This window comes from Rana temporaria, chromosome 3 (assembly GCF_905171775.1).
Source record: "Rana temporaria chromosome 3, aRanTem1.1, whole genome shotgun sequence".
In the NCBI taxonomy this organism is placed as follows: Eukaryota; Metazoa; Chordata; class Amphibia; order Anura; family Ranidae; genus Rana; species Rana temporaria.
Genome location: NC_053491.1, coordinates 41,499,798 through 41,516,335, shown reverse-complemented (window position 1 = coordinate 41,516,335; position 16,538 = coordinate 41,499,798). Strand labels below are relative to the sequence as shown.

Genomic DNA, 16,538 nt, shown 5'->3' with positions numbered 1-16,538 from the left:
TCATTCATGGTCGTATATGCAGTTCGCTCTTAAGAAGTGGGGCTTTGGCCCACATTTTATGGGTTGGATTGCAGCACTGTACCACAATCTCAAGGCCTATATCAAATATGCCGGTTACAAATCGGAAGAGTTTAATATACAGAGAGGGACTCGTCAAGGGTGTCCTCTCTCACCGCTATTATTTGCTTTAATTATCGAACCTCTAGCACAAAGGATAAGGATGGAACCAACGATCATGGGTATAGAGTTAGGCGGATGTCATCACAAAATACGTTTATTTGCGGATGAGATACTCCTATTTTTATCCTCCCCAAATCTAATACGGGTACTTCACAAATTCTCCCACATTTCAGGCCTCACAGTTAATAGCCAAAAATCCCTGGCACTAAATATTTCACTCAGTGACACGGTGAAACAAAATTTACAGTCCTCACTACCCTTTAAATGGGCAGACCGTAGTATACCATATCTGGGTATACACCTTACGGCTAATGCCTCAGAATTATTTGCTGCCAACTACCCTTCCTTACTGAAAAGTGTCACTAGATTGTTATCCGACTGGTCTTCTTTACCGATTTCCTGGTTTGGGAAGATCAACATAATAAAAATGGTTATACTCCCCAAGTTTTTATATCTATTTCGAACCCTTCCCACTCACATTCCTGCTTATTTTCTTAGATTGATCAAGCATAAAGTAACACAGTTCACGTGTGGGAAGAAAAAACCCAGATTGCCTAAAAAAAACATTAATTCTACCCAAATTAATGGGTGGGCTGGGATTTCCAGATTTTGCAACATACTACAAAGCAGCACAAATAGCGCAACTATCAAAGTACCACTCAACCACAGAAATCCCATTGTGGGTACTTATTGAGGCAATAGACTTTGACCCCCTCTCTACTAACAATATCCTTTGGCTGAGCCCTCAAAACCGTAGAAAATTGAAAAATCCAATCTCTAAACACTCATTATGGGATAGGTACAACACCTCTCATAGATTGAAATCCCCACACATTCCGCTTTTTTCCTTTTATAAAAATCTGACCTTATATCAAGCATGGGTATTTTCAAGAACTTTTAAGACTTGGATCAGGGCTGGAATTAAGTGTTTATATCACATAGCATCAACAACTACAATTCAACCTTTTCCAGACCTATGTGAGGCATCCGGCCTCCCCACTACAGAAATTTTCAGATACCTTCAAATCAAGAACTTTTATGGACCCTCTCTTAGCCTTAGTGATAATCTAAATAATATTACTCAATTTGAAAGGGTATGTCTCAAAGATCCACATGCCAAAGGTCGTATTTCAAAAATTTATTCCCAACTGATCACTAAATCAAACACTATAATACCCTCTTATATGGCTAATTGGGAATTAGAAACCTGGGCAAGCATTTGGTCTAATAACTAGCTCTTCATCTATAAATGTGTCGGCAAAGGAAACATCATATGAAGTGCTTCCCGTTGGTACCTGGTTCCCAATAGATTAGCCAAATTCTCAAACTGCTCAGATTTCTGTTTCCGCTGTTGCCCAGACAAAGGAACATCTATCCACATCTGGTGGCAGTGTTCACTTGTAAGGAAATTCTGGGAAGGGATTTTCAGGATCGCTTCTAAAATATTTGACTGTATTATATTACCAGATCCAATGGCGGCCTTACCTAACATTAAGCCAGAAACCCTTTCTCGAATGAACATAAGTTATTTCTTTTGTTTACGACAGCCGCGAAACAGGAAACAGGTAATAGCTAGTGCATGGAAATCACCTGTATTAGGGCTCTTTCACACGTCCGTTCAGTTTTTCAGATCAGGTTTTTTTTTCATCAGTTGATCCGTTTTTCCATCAGTTTTTCGTCAGTTTTTCGTCAGTTTTTGCATCAGTTTTTCCATCCGTTTTTCCATCCGTTTTTCCATCCGTTTTTTCATCCGTTTTTTTTTTTTTTTTTTGGGGCTTTTTACATAGAAAAACGGATGTTAGCGGAACGGATGATAAACGGATCATCCGTTAACGTACGTTTTTCGTCCGTTCCGTTTTTTAGACGGAAGAAAAATAGGGTTTTCTTCCGTCCAAAAAAACGGAACTGAACGCAGACGGATGTTAACGGACGTTAGCGGATGCTTATCCGCTAACGGACGCTAGCCCATAGGGAAGCATTGCGGTCCGTTAACGGACGTCCAAAAAACGGACGAACGGAACGGACGTGTGAAAGAGCCCTTACTGTCACCGAAAGCCGATAAGAGAATGAATCTTTCATTCATACGCTAGACAAAAATGGGTTGGAAAAATTCAATAGCATATGGAAACCCTGGGCCATATACTATACGCCAGACACTTGACTCAAGAGTTCTCATGTCATTGATACCCTTTTCATGGATAATAGTGAAATAAAATGGATAATAGTGAAATAAAATAAGTGAAATCCACCTTCGGAACACCACTACCCTCTCCCTTCCCTCCATTAGTTCCCATTTCCATTTATTAGTAACTATTTTAAATTTATGTTTATTTATAAATACAATACTTCAACTCCTACAACAGTACAACTATTATTGCATTAATCTGTATTTCAATGCTGTATCTCATTCTTAGTTGTTGTCATATGACATACTGTAACTGTTGTAACCCAGGGGTTGACAAATTTGCTTGGAATCTAGGAGCCAGCTAAAAAAGTTAGGAGCCAGAAAACGCGCCCCGTCCCGACGAGCTTGCGCACAGAAGCGAACACATACGTGAGCAACGCCCGCATATGAAAGCGGTGTTCAAACCACACGTGAGGTATCGCCGCGATTGGTAGAGCGAGAGCAATAATTCTAGCCCTAGACCTCTCCTCTGTAACTCAAAACATGCAACCTGTAAATGTTTTTTAAACGTCGCCTATGAAGATTTTAAAGGGTAAAAGTTTGTCGGCATTCCACGAGCGGACACAATTTTGAAGCGTGACATGTTGGGTATGAATTTACTCGGCGTAACATTATCTTTCATAATATTAAAAAAAATGGGGATAACTTTACTGTTGTCTTATTTTTTAATTAAAAAAAGTGTAATTTTTTCCCAAAAAAGTGCGCTTGTAAGACCGCTGCGCAAATACGGCATGACAGAAAGTATTGCAACGATCGCCATTTTATTCTCTAGGGTGTTAGGATAAAAAATATATATAATGTTTGGTTGTTCTAATTAGAGGGAAGAAGATGGCAGTGAAAAATTACATTAGAATTGCTGTTTAACTTGTAATGCTCAACTTGTAATACCAACGGCCACCACCAGATGGCGCCAGCTTACACATCTGGTGGTAATAACTTGTAATACCAACGACTCACCACCAGATGGCGCCAGCTCACAAAAAAGAAAAACTTTTTTTTTGCCCCCCTTCCAAGCCAAGTCGCCAGGACCCTATTTCTAGTCGCCATGGCGACCTGGCTCCCGGGATTTGTCGAGCCCTGTTGTAACCTATTACTTTAAAAATAAAACACTATACGAGAAAAGGCAAGTTTAAAAATCGCACTACGCTTGTTGCCCAAAGAGGAGCAGGGGCCTCTTTTGGGTGACAACCCCACATAGGGTAGCCCATTGAAGTTAATGAGTTGCCCTATGTGCGACACACAAAATCACCTGAAAATCACATGACATGCTTGTTTCCGCAATGTGATATAAGAACGGGTTCTCAAACTGACAGTCCATAGGGAGGTACAGGCAGAAAGCTGTAGGGCTTGTCTGCAGGTGACGGACTGTGCACCTATGATCCAGTGATCGGGGTGCAATGCATGCACATATTTTTTTCATGCAAGAATGAGCATTCATAAAGGTAATCTTGGCCTTTAAGCAAATCTGAACCCAAAAAGTGAAGACCTTCGTTGTTATAGGGAACATTTTAAAATGTAAATTACGCTTAAAGTGGTTCTAAAGGCTGAAGTTTTTCTTTAACTTCATACATTATATGCATGAAGGTAAAAAAACTTTCAGTGTGCAGCTTCCCCCTCAGCCCCCCCCCCCCCCCCACTATTGCTTATCAGATTTCAATCTTGATCCAGCGATGTGCACAAGAGCAGCAGCTCTCTTGGGTCTCTCCCTGCATATTGACAAAGGGGTTGATTTAATGAAGGCAAATAGACTGTGCACTTTGCAAAGTGCAGTTGCTCCAGAGCTTAGTAAATGAGCAGAAGCTCAGCTGACTTTCATCAGATCATGTGCAAGCAAAAATGTTTTTATTTATTTCCCTTGCACATGATTGGGTACTCTTTGCAAAGTGAAGCTTTGCCGCATTGTCGAAGCTCTGGAGAAACTTTGCAAAATAAAGTCCATTTGCCTTTAGTAAGTCAGGTAAGGGCACGGTTTGGATTGAAGTCATTTATTTGGCAGAATAAGGGCCAATCATCGATTTGTTGTTTATTCAATGGTCAAAACCAAATTATCAGTTACAGCTGGAATCAGACTTTCCATGTCCATCATACCACTTTTTAACAGTTCTCTGTTTTGGAGGCTTGAATTGCCAATAGAAGTAAACCGAGTAATTTGATTTGTATGTAGACAAGGTACTAAACTTGATTTCTCTCTCTAGGAGTTAGTGGGACAACATCAATCCACACCCAGGAAAATGTTCTGACCCATACAGTCCATGTACCGGCCCCAACAGACCACGTATCAGCCACTGCAGAACACAAACCAACTCCTGCAGAATGGGCAGTAGCCCATAAAGAATGTCTGTGTCTGGAGAGCTTTTATCTTCTACAAGATAATTGGAGAGGGAGGCTATGGAAAGGTAAGTGACCAAAGATTAATACTTAATGGACCATAGACACAGGGGGACACAGTATGACCATCCACAGGGAACACTATATGGTGGGATTTACATAAACACTCAGCTCACCCTGCAGGAGGGATTTTAGAAGGGGTTGTACACATCCTGGGATCCTCATTTTGCCAAGGTGTGATGAATGAGATGATATCATTACCTTATCCCTTGCTCACCTGGCAGCCAATGCTCTCCTCCACTGTCCCATGACCCTTGGCATCCTCCCATACAATCCAGGGCTGCTGGTTCTGTACTATGTGGGATGATGTCAGAGAGCTGCGATCGCCTGGGCAGTGAAGGAAAGAGGCTTTGGCGTGACAGTCATGCAGTGATGAGGAATCAGGTTAAGGAATAAAGTATATCACCTTATTCATCCGTCCCCACATGCAAAACAAGCAGTTAACCCTTGTAGAATAGAGATAAACCTATTGCATAGGTAAGGTTTTCACCCCGATTTCAGCTTTGCCGCGTGTCAGACTTTGCCCAACAGTGCAGCAACCAGTCAGAATTCACCTAGAACAAGTATGACTTTTGCAAAGTAAATTCTGATTGGTCACTCTGGGTTATGGCACCCAAGAACCAGCCTGCTGTGTTGATTAAAGCTGATGGAGGCTCTTTATGTGTAAAAGACACTTACAGCAGATGGTAATATTTTGTCAAATGGCCAAGCCAGAAAAATAGATAAAAGGGAAAAGAAAGGCAGACGATTGAGTACAGAACATGAACAATCTCTAGTAATGATGTTACAGCTAAAGCACATGGAAAAAAAATGATTAACCGTCTCTCTCTTATAGGTGAAGCTGGCAACCCACTGTGACACCGGAACATTGATGGCTGTGAAGATGGTGAAAAAGAGCGATCTGCTAAATGACCCGATCTTCATCCGCACTGAGCGTGAAGTCCTGCAAGTGGTTGGGAGCAACAGTTTCTGTACCCGCACCTATGCCTTGTTTCAAACAGAGGTAAGTCTTTATCTGGAAAAGGTAAAAGAAAGAAATATCATATGAATGACATATATATAAAACACAGTCGCACAAACACTGTCTGCTTATAGCCACTTCCACACCGGGCCTATTCTGGCACTTCTCTCCTTCATGTAAAAATCATTGGGCCAGATTGTCAAAGGCGTTACGACGGCCATTTGCGCCGGCGTAAGTCCTAATCTGGCCCAGGGTATCTATGCGACTGATTCTTAGAATCAGTTACGCATAGATACCCATTAGATCTGACAGGCGTAAGGCTCTTAGGCCCCGTACACACGAGAGGATCTATCCGCTGGAACTTATCCGCGGATCGGTTTCAGCGGATAGATCCGCTGGTGTGTACGACCCAGCGGATATTTTTCGGGCCGATGGATTTCCAGCGGATAAAAATTTCTTAGCATGCTAAGAAATCTATCCGCTGGAATCCAGTCCAGCGGATTGATCCGGTGGTCTGTACAGACTCACCGGATCAATCCGTCCGATTCCCTCCCTCGCATGCGTCGTAATGATTCGACGCATGCGTGGAAGTCCTTATATTTCAGCGTCGCGCACGTCGCCGTGTCATCATCGCGGCGACGGCGCGACACGTCACCTCGGAGGGAATTCCGCGCGGATTTTGATCTGATGGTTAGTACAACCATCAGATCAAAATCCGCCAGAGGATTTATCCGGAGGACCGTTTCCGCGGATAAATCCTCTCGTGTGTACAAGGCCTTACGCTGTCAGATCTTAAATGCAATTTTTTTTTACCGCTGCTAGGTGTCGCATCGCCGGTTTCCTCGTCGTCTATGCAAATTAGCTAGTTACGCGAGATTCCCAAATGTACGCGCGGACGACGCAGTGATTTTACGACGTTTCCGTAAGCGTAAACTTGCCCCTGCTATAATGAGGGGCAAGTTTACGTAGGTCCGTCGTATGCCATGTTAAGTATGGCGTCGGGTCAGCGTCGGCTTTTTCCGTCGTTTTCGTAAGTCGTTTGCGAATACGACTTTACGTCAATGACGCTCACGTCGGCGTCATTGACGTTTTCCGTAGTGAGCTGGAGTATGCGCACTGGGCTATTTTTCCACCCGGCGCATGCGCAGTTCGATCGGCGCGAGGGCGCGCTTAATTTAAATACAAGCCGCCCCCTTTGAATTAGGCGGCCTTACGCCGGGCCAATTACACTACGCCGACGCAAATTACGGAGCAAGTGCTTGGAGAATACGGCACTTGCTCCAGTAATTTGCGGCGGCGTAGTGTAAATGGCTTACGCTACGCCACCGCAGATTCTACAAGAATCTGGCCCATTGTTTTTTTACTAGAAAAATTACTCAGAACCCCCAAACATTATGGGCCAGATTCAGAAAGAATGGCTTAAGTTTAGGCGGGTGTAGCGCATCTCATATACGCTACGCCGCCGTAACTTAGAGAGGCGACTACCGTATTCAGAAAGAACTTGCGCCCTAAGTTACGGCGGCGTAGCGTAAATGGGCCGGCGTAAGCCCGCCTAATTCAAATTATCAAGGCAGTGGGCGTGTTGTATTACAATGAGCCGTGACCCCATGCAAATTAGGGGCCGAACGAATGGCGCATGCTCAGAATCACGTCGCAAATACTCCCTAAGATACATCGGCTCAATGCTTTGTCGACGTGAACGTAACCCAGGGGTTGACAAATTTGCTTGGAATCTAGGAGCCAGCTGAAAAAGTTAGGAGCCAGAAAACGCGCCCCGTCCCGACAGAAGCGAACACATACGCGAACACATATGTGAGCAGCGACCGCATATGTAAACGGTGTTCAAACCACACATGTAAGGTATCACCGCGATTGGTAGAGCGAGAGCAATAATTCTAGCCCTAGACCTCCTCTGTTACTCAAAACATGCAACCTGTAGAGTTTTTTAAACGTCGCCTATGCAGATTTTAAAGGGTAAAAGTTTGACGCCATTCCACGAGCGGACGTAATTTTGAAGCGTGACATGTTGGGTATCAATTTACTCGGCGTAACATTATCTTTCATAATATTAAAAAAAATAGGGATAATTTTACTGTTGTCTTATTTTTTAATTAAAAAAAGTGTATTTTTTCCCCCAAAAAAGTGCGCTTGCAAGACCGCTGCGCAAATACGGCATGACAGAAAGTATTGCAACGATCGCCATTTTATTCTCTAGGGTGTTAGGATAAAAAATATATATAATGTTTTGGGGTTCTAATTAGAGGGAAGAAGATGGCAGTGAAAATAGTGAAAAATTACATTAGAATTGCTGTTTAACTTATAATGCTTAAAGGAGTACTCCAGAGCAATTTTTTTTTTAAAAATTAGCAACATCTTTAAAAAGTATATAACAATGTAATTCACCTTCAGTGTCATATCTGCAGCAATCCCCGACTTTTCAGAAACCGGAAGTTCGGCCAGTCATTCCTGGCTATGAATTTCGTACCCCAGCTTGGTAACGAAACGTCATCTTTCTGCATCCTTCCCCCCCGTCTGCTCCTGCCTCCTGTGTCCGCCCCTGGCTCCTGTGGGTCACTCCCACACTTTGAATATTCATTTCTCATTTGTTTGCACAGCCCTGATTCGCTGGGCTGTGCAAACTAGGGGGCGGGGCGGTGGTGTGAGCGATCCACCTCGGATGTCAGTGACAGGCAGCCAGGGCTGGGCGGCTAGTTATTTTATTCCTGCACTGTCCAAAGAGCACCGTTATGTGATGCATGTGTTATGTGTGAAGCAGCGCCGACACGACCCCCCCCCTCCCCCCCGCACGGCTGTCCGCTCTGACCAGGGCCGGCCTTTGCGGTGTGCGAGCTGTGCAGGGCAACATAGGGCGCCGTGCGGCCATCACAGATCGCAGCAAGCTCTGCCACCAGCACAGCGCCCGGCCACGAGTTGGACAGATCAGCAGGGAGATCGGAGCTTGAGAGCTCCAGAGAGAGAGAGAGAGAGATGAGCTGGGCGTATCACAGCCAGCTCTGACATCTCTCCCCTCCCCTTGCTTGCCCACACAGCCAGTTAGAGGAGAGGAGCTGCTTTTACTCCTCCCCTCCTCTCCTTGTGTCTGCCCCGCCCACTCTCCCCGGCATACAGGGGATGTGGGCGGGAGTTTTTAAGCACAGCAAACAGAAGGGAAAGATAGAGGAGTGCGATATCCATCCAGTCCCTCCTGCCAAGTGAGTACTGTACCCTGATGTAGGGGTGGCCTTCATTCCCTTCTCTCTCTCCCTATTATCTATCTTTCTTTGTCTGTCTGTCTATCTATCTATCTTCCCTTTGTTTCTTTCTATCTATCTTTCTTCCTTCTATCTATCTATCTTTTTATCTATCTATTTATCTATCTATCCATCTATCTTTTTATCTATCTTTCTTTCCATCTATCTATCTTTCTTTCCATCTATCTATCTATCTTTTTATCTATCTATCTATCTATCTTTTTATCTATCTATCTATCTATCTATCTTTTTATCTATCTATCTATCTTTCCATCTATCTATCTATCTTTTTATCTATCTATCTATCTTTTTTATCTATCTATCTTTCTTTTTATCTATCTATCTATCTATCTATCTATCTATCTATCTATCTATCTTTTTATCTATCTATCTATCTTTCCATCTATCTATCTATCTATCTATCTATCTATCTATCTATCTTTTTCTATCTTTCTTTCCATCTATCTATCTATCTTTTTATCTATCTATCTATCTTTTTATCTATCTATCTATTATCTATCTATCCATCCATCCATCTATCTATCATTTTTTCTTTCTCTCTCCCTTTATCTATCTATTTTTTCTTTCTTTCTTTCTTCCTTCATCCTCCCTTTCTTTCTCCTCCCTTTCTTTCTCTTCCCTTTCTTTCTTTCTCCTCCCTTTCTTTCTTTCTCCTCCCTTTCTTTCTCCTCCCTTTCTTTCTTTCTCCTCCCTTTCTTTCTCCACCCTTTCTTTCTTTCTCCACCCTTTCTTTCTCACTTTCTTTCTCCTCCCTTTCTTTCTCCTCCCTTTCTTTCTCCTCCCTTTCTTTCTTTCTTTCTCCTCCATTTCTTTCTTTCTCTTCCCTTTCTTTCTTTCTCCTCCCTTTCTTTCTCCTCCCTTTCTTTCTTTCTCCATTTCTTTCTTTCTCCTCCCTCTTTCTTTCGTTCTCCGCCCTTTCTTTGTTTCTTTCTACTCCCTTTCTTTCTTTCTTTCTACTCCCTTTCTTTCTTTCTCCTCCCTTTCTTTCTTTCTCTATCTTTCTATCCCCTCCCTCTCTTTCTCCTCCCTTTCTTTCTCCTCCCTTTCTTTCTTCTCCCTTTCTTTCTCCTCCCTTTCTTTCTTTCTCATCCCTTTCTTTCTCTATCCCCTCCCTCTCTTTCTCCTCCCTTTCTTTCTCCTCCCTTTCTTTCTATCTCCTCCCTTTCTTTCTCCTCCATTTCTTTTTTTCTTTCTCCTCCCTTTCTTTCTTTCTCCTCCCTTTCTTTCTTTATCTTTCTATCCCCTCCCTCTCTTTCTCCTCCCTTTCTTTCTTTCTCATCCCTTTCTTTCTATCTCCTCCCTTTCTTTCTATCTCCTCCCTTTCTTTCTATCTCCTCCATTTCTTTCTCCTCCCTTTCTTTCTTTCTCCTCCCTTTCTTTCTTTCTTTCTCCTCCCTTTCTTTCTTTCTTCTCCCTTTCTTTCTATCTCCTCCCTCTCTTTCTATCTCCTCCCTCTCTTTCTCCTTCCTTTCTTTCTTTCTAATTTTTTTTATATCTATCTATCTATCTGTGAAGATGGGGGGGGGGGGGCGCCACAGGATTTGCTTGCACAGGGCGCCTGAACACCTAAGGCCGGCCCTGACATCCATTCATAAGATAGCCACCCTGCCGGTATTTTACTGGCTGGGCTCGGGTACAGGCGGATGGGATTGGTGCAGTGGCGAGTCACACCAAGCAGAAAGCATGGAGACTGTCCGGGGCAGGGCACGCCTGCCAGGGACAGCCCGATCTATTCCAAGGGGGGCAGATGACTGCTCATCATATGACATGTGTCACTGCCAAGATTTCCAGCACCGTGCGTGTGTGTGTGATGGGGGAGAAGGCTGCTGTCAGGTGTAGGGGAGCGTGGTGCACCATTGACAGAAAGCTGCCAGTGACTGTGTGTGTATGTGGGTGGCATGGCCCCTCTTTCACCACTCTCTCTCTGACACCCCCTCTCTCATCTCTCCCTAATCTCTCTCTCTCTCTATCTCCCTGATCCCTCTCTCTCCCTGATCTCTCTCATCTCTCTCCCTGATCCCTCTCTCTCATCTCTCTCCCTGATCCCTCTCTCTCATCTCTCTCCCTGATCCCTCTCTCTCATCTCTCTCCCTGATCCCTCTCTCTCTCATCTCTCTCCCTGATCCCTCTCTCTCATCTCTCTCCCTGATCCCTCTCTCTCATCTCTCTCCCTGATCCCTCTCTCTCATCTCTCTCCCTGATCCCTCTCTCTCATCTCTCTCCCTGATCCCTCTCTCTCATCTCTCTCCCTGATCCCTCTCATCTCTCTCCCTGATCCCTCTCATCTCTCTCCCTGATCCCTCTCTCTCTCTCTCTCTCATCTCTCTCCCTGATCCCTCTCTCTCTCATCTCTCTCCCTGATCCCTCTCTATCATCTCTCTCCCTGATCCCTCTCTCTCATCTCTCTCCCTGATCCCTCTCATCTCTCTCCCTGATCCCTCTCATCTCTCTCCCTGATCCCTCTCTCTCTCTCTCTCATCTCTCTCCCTGATCCCTCTCTCTCCCTAATCTCTCTATCTCCTCTCTCTCTCATCTCTCTCCCTGATCCCTCTCTCTCTCATCTCTCTCCCTGATCCCTCTCTCTCATCTCTCTCCCTGATCCCTCTCTCTCTCATCTCTCTCCCTGATCCCTCTCTCTCTCATCTCTCTCCCTGATCCCTCTCTCTCTCTCATCTCTCTTCCTGATCCCTCTCTCTCTCTCATCTCTCTCCCTGATCCCTCTCTCTCTCCCTAATCTCTTTATCTCCTCTCTCCCTCATCTCTCTCCCTGATCCCTCTCTCTCTCATCTCTCTCCCTGATCCCTCTCTCTCTCATCTCTCTCCCTGATCCCTCTCTCTCTCATCTCTCTCTATCTCCCTGATCTGTTGAGCTGTGTATCTGAGCTTATCATGTGCGGTACTATCTGTTGAGCTGTGTATCTAAGGTTATCATGTTCTGTACTGTCTGTTGAGCTGTGTATCTAAGGTTATCATGTTCTGTACTGTCTGTTGAGCTGTGTATCTAAGGTTATCATGTTCTGTACTGTCTGTTGAGCTGTGTATCTAAGGTTATCATGTTCTGTACTATCTGTTGAGCTGTGTAACTAAGCTTACCAGGTGTGATACTTTCTGTGAAGTTGTGCATCTCAGCTTCCAGATGTTGAAAAAATTGAACTCTCAGCATGCCTGGATTGCCAACGGCTGTCCGGGCATGCTGGGAGTTGTAGTTTTGCAACATCTGCAGGGCCACAGTTTTGACACCACTGTTATATTGGCATTTATATAAATTATTATATATATTATATAAATTATTAGGATATGTGCACTTTTTTTTTTTTGAAAGGTAATGTACTGATGACATGGTAATGGACTGATTGGCACTGATGAGCACTGGTGGGCACTGATGAGGAGATGCACTGGTGGGCACTGATGAGGAGATGCACTGGTGGGCACTGATGAGGAGATGCACTGGTGGGCACTGATGAGGAGATGCACTGGTGGGCACTGATGAGGAGATGCACTGGTGGGCACTGATGAGGAGATGCACTGGTGGGCACTGATGAGGTGAAGCGCTGGTGGGAACTGATGAGGTGATGCACTGGTGGGCAATGATGAGGTGATGCACTGGTGAGATGCACTGGTGGGCACTGATGAGGTGATGCGCTGGTGAGATGCACTGATGAGGTGATGCACTGGTGAGATGCACTGGTGGGCACTGATGAGGTGATGCACTGGTGGGCACTGATGAGGTGATGCACTGGTGGGCACTGATGGGATGCACTGGTGCATTGGTGGGCACTGATGGGATGCACTGGTGCATTGGTGGGCACTGATGAGGTGGCACTGGTGGGCACTGATAGACACCAATGAGGTGGCCCTGATGGACACTGATAGGCTGCACTGGTGGGCACTGATGGGCTGCACTGATGTGGCACTGACAGGCTGCACTCCACCCTAAACAATTATCTCCTCTCCACCCTAGGTTTTTGGAGATGAGGGAAAAAAATAAAAAATATCGGCCTAAAATATCGTCCGCAAAAATCGACAACACATATCGGCCATCGGCCGCCCCAATTTCCAAATATCGGCATCGGCCAGAGAAAAACCCATATCGGTCTACCTCTAATATATATATTATCAGGCTAAGTGCATCCGGCGTTTGCAAAAATACAACCCCCAGCAATCACATAACATACCAGATGGTATTTCTAGTTATGCAAAAGCTATACACTCATTATCTTTTACACACACAAATAAAATATATGTGTGTGTGCGCATGTCTGTGTGTTGTAATAATCAGTGCCTCTTGCTGCATAACTACAAATAGCAGCATGCATGCTATGTGATTCATGAGAGTTGTAGTTTTGCAACTGCCGGACGCACTCGGCGTCTGGCGATTCCATAAATAACAACTACAAGCAATAACATAGCATGCATGATGCTATTTGTAGTTATGCAGCAAGAGGCACTGATTATTACAACACACAGACATGCGCACACACACACACACATATATATATATGTGTGTGTAAAAGATAACGAGTGTGTATAGCTTTTGCATAACTAGAAATACCAGCATGCATTGGTATGTGATTGCTGGGAGTTGTAGTTTAGGAAATTTCTACTACCAGCAATCGCATAGCATGCTTGCTGATATTTGTAGTTATGCAGCCAAGAATCACTGATATATTGACAAAAACCATGTTTATTACATGAACTGGGGGCCTCCAGCAGTTGCTAAACTACAGCTCCTAACATGCACTGTATGGGCATGCTTTGAGCTGTAGTTTTGCTAAACTTGGGGGCTACATGTGTGTATGTGTTATGTGTGTGTCTGGAAGGGGTAATGGGAACTTTTAGTTGAGAGTTCAGGCTGCTTTCTCCTGCTGCACTGTATATTTATCTATGTGAGCAGCATGTGTACTCAAATAGCAATAGCTCCGTGCAGTCACAGGACACAATGATTGGTGGAGGGTTTGGAGGGGTGGGATATGATAATTTTAGGGGCGGATGGCATGGCAGGGGAGGCAGGGAGGGGTGTGTATATTGAAATGAATGGGGAGGGGAGATACTAGGATAGGGGAGGGGAGAGACTTTGGTAGAGGAGGGGGGGATGAGGAGAGAGGCATTGAGTGACAGGAAAGAAAAGCAAGGGAGCTTGGGTCATGACGATTTTTACATCATCCACCATGGCTCCATAACCAGGAAGTGGCTGAAATTCAGGAGGAGGTAGCAGAGGAATGGCTGGGCAGATTTAGGAAAGAAAGACATCGACTGAAAGGTAAAGCCTAAGGGAACATTATATTGTAAAAAAGAAATGCATTATAGAACTCCTTTAACTTGTAATACCAACGGCTCACCACCAGATGGTGCCAGCTCACAAAAAAAAAAAATTTTGCCCCCCCTTCCAAGCCAAGTCGCCAGGACCCTATTTCTAGTCGCCATGGCGACCTGGCGCCCCGGGATTTGAGCCCTGACGTAACCTACGCCCATCCCCATTCGACTTACGCAAACAACGTAAAATACGACACTGTTCCGACGTCCATACGTTAACATGACTTACACCTGCTTTATGAGGGGTAAAGTTACGCCAGTAGTACGCCTTACGTAAACAGCGTATATTAATACGCCGGGCGCAAGTACGTTCGTGAATTGGCGTATCTAGCTCATTTGCATATTCGACGCGGAAATATACGAAAGCGCCCCTAGCAGCCAGCGTAAATATGCACCCAAGATACGACGGCGTAGGAGACTTACGTCAGTCGTATCTTGGCCGAATTCAAGCGTAACTGATTCTAAGAATCAGGCGCATAGATACGACGGCGCTCATTCGAACATACAACGGCGTATCAGTAGATATATATATATATATATGTTTTTTTTTTGCAGAAACCCTAGGTAATAAAGTGGCGGTCATTGCAACTTTTTATCTCGCACGTTATTTGCGCAATAATTTATCAAACGCCTTTTTTGGGGGGGGGGGGGGGATGGTTACATGAATTAAAAAATAACAGTAAAGTTAGCCCAATTTTTTTGTATAATGTGAAAGATGATGTTACGCCAGGTAAATGGATACCTAAAACGTCACGCTTTAAATTTGCGCACACTCATGGAATGGCGCCAAACTTCGGTACTGAAAAAGCTCCATAGGTGACGCTTTAATTTTTTTTTTTTTTACAGGTTACCAGTTTAGAGTTACAGAGGAGGTCTAATGCTAGAATTGTTGCACACGCTCTAAAGCATGCAGCGATATCTCACATGTGTAGTTTGAACGGTGTTTATATATGTGGGTGGGACTTGTGTGTGTGTGTTGGCTTCTGAGTGTGAGCTACCAGGGGCGTTTTACATATTTTTTTTTACACTTTTAAAAATGATTTTTTTAACACTTTTATTCCTATTACAAGGAATGTTAACATCACTTGAAATAGGAATCTATTGTGACAGGTCCTCTTTATGGAGAGATGCAGGGTCAATAAGACACCACATCTCTCCTCCAGGCTGGAAAGCATGAGATCGGGGGGGGGGGGGGATGATCATCTTGTCACCGGAAATCTCTATCGTAGTCATCTGGCACCGGCCGATTCGCTCTCCAGGCCCTTGACGGCATGGAAGAGCCCGGAGAAGCACGGGAGGGGGGGTACATCCCCTCCCGTTGCCTACAAGAATGATCAAGCGGTGGAACTGCTGCTATGATCGTTCTTATGGTGCACAGAATCGCCGGCTGCAAAGAATGATATCTGAGCTACAGGCATCATTCAGATATCCCCCCTAAAGTCCAGGACGTCATATGATGCCCAGCGGTAGGGAAGTGGTTAAAGCCAAATTCTTGTGATCAAGGTAACCTTGCTACACAAGGTTTGCTGGGTCACTGACCTCACTTTTCTAGTCAAACAATACAGGTTGGTCACCTGAACCACTAATTGTAGAGCAATATCACTTTAACTACTTGCCGACCAGCCGCCGCAGTTATACGGCGGCAGGTCGGCTCGGCTGCGCGAGATCACGTAGCTATACGTCATCTCGCTATGCAGCCAATAGGGGCGCGCGTGCGCCGCCGGAGGCGCGCCCCCTGGTCCTGGCGCGCACAATTACCGCCGGGCACCCGCAATCGCTCGTTACAGAGCGAGAACTGTGAGCTGTGTGTGTAAACACACAGCTCCCGGTCCTGTCAGGGAGAGAAATGACTGTTCGCTGTTCATACAATGTATTAACAGCGATTTGTAATTCCCCAAGTCAGTCCCACCCCCCCTTCAGTTAGAACAAACCTAGGGAACATACTTAACCCCTTTCTTGCCAGTGGCATTTTTATAGTAATCAATGCATTTTTATAGCACTGATCGCTATAAAAATGCCAATGGTCCCAAAAATGTGTCAAAAGTGTCCGCCATAAGGTCGCAGTACGATAAAAATCGCTAATCGCCGCCATTACTAGTAAGAAAATGTAGTAAACTAGTAAAAATGCCAGAAAACTATGCCCTATTTTGTAGACGCTATAACTTTTGCGCAAACCAATCAATAAACGCTTATTGAGATTTTTTTTGTAACCAAAAATATGTAGAAGAATACGCATCGG

The 16,538-nt window shown here is 44.6% G+C and overlaps 1 long non-coding RNA gene across 1 annotated transcript in view; it reads right to left on the bottom strand.

Moving 5' to 3' along the window:
• Positions 1-4,376: 4,376 nt before the first annotated feature.
• LOC120931213 overlaps positions 4,377-16,538 on the bottom strand; it is a 61,526-nt gene continuing 49,364 nt past the window's right edge. Inside the window, exon 6 of the long non-coding RNA XR_005747842.1 lies at positions 4,377-5,768. This is a non-coding gene — a long non-coding RNA (uncharacterized LOC120931213). The remainder of the gene's footprint in view (positions 5,769-16,538) is intronic.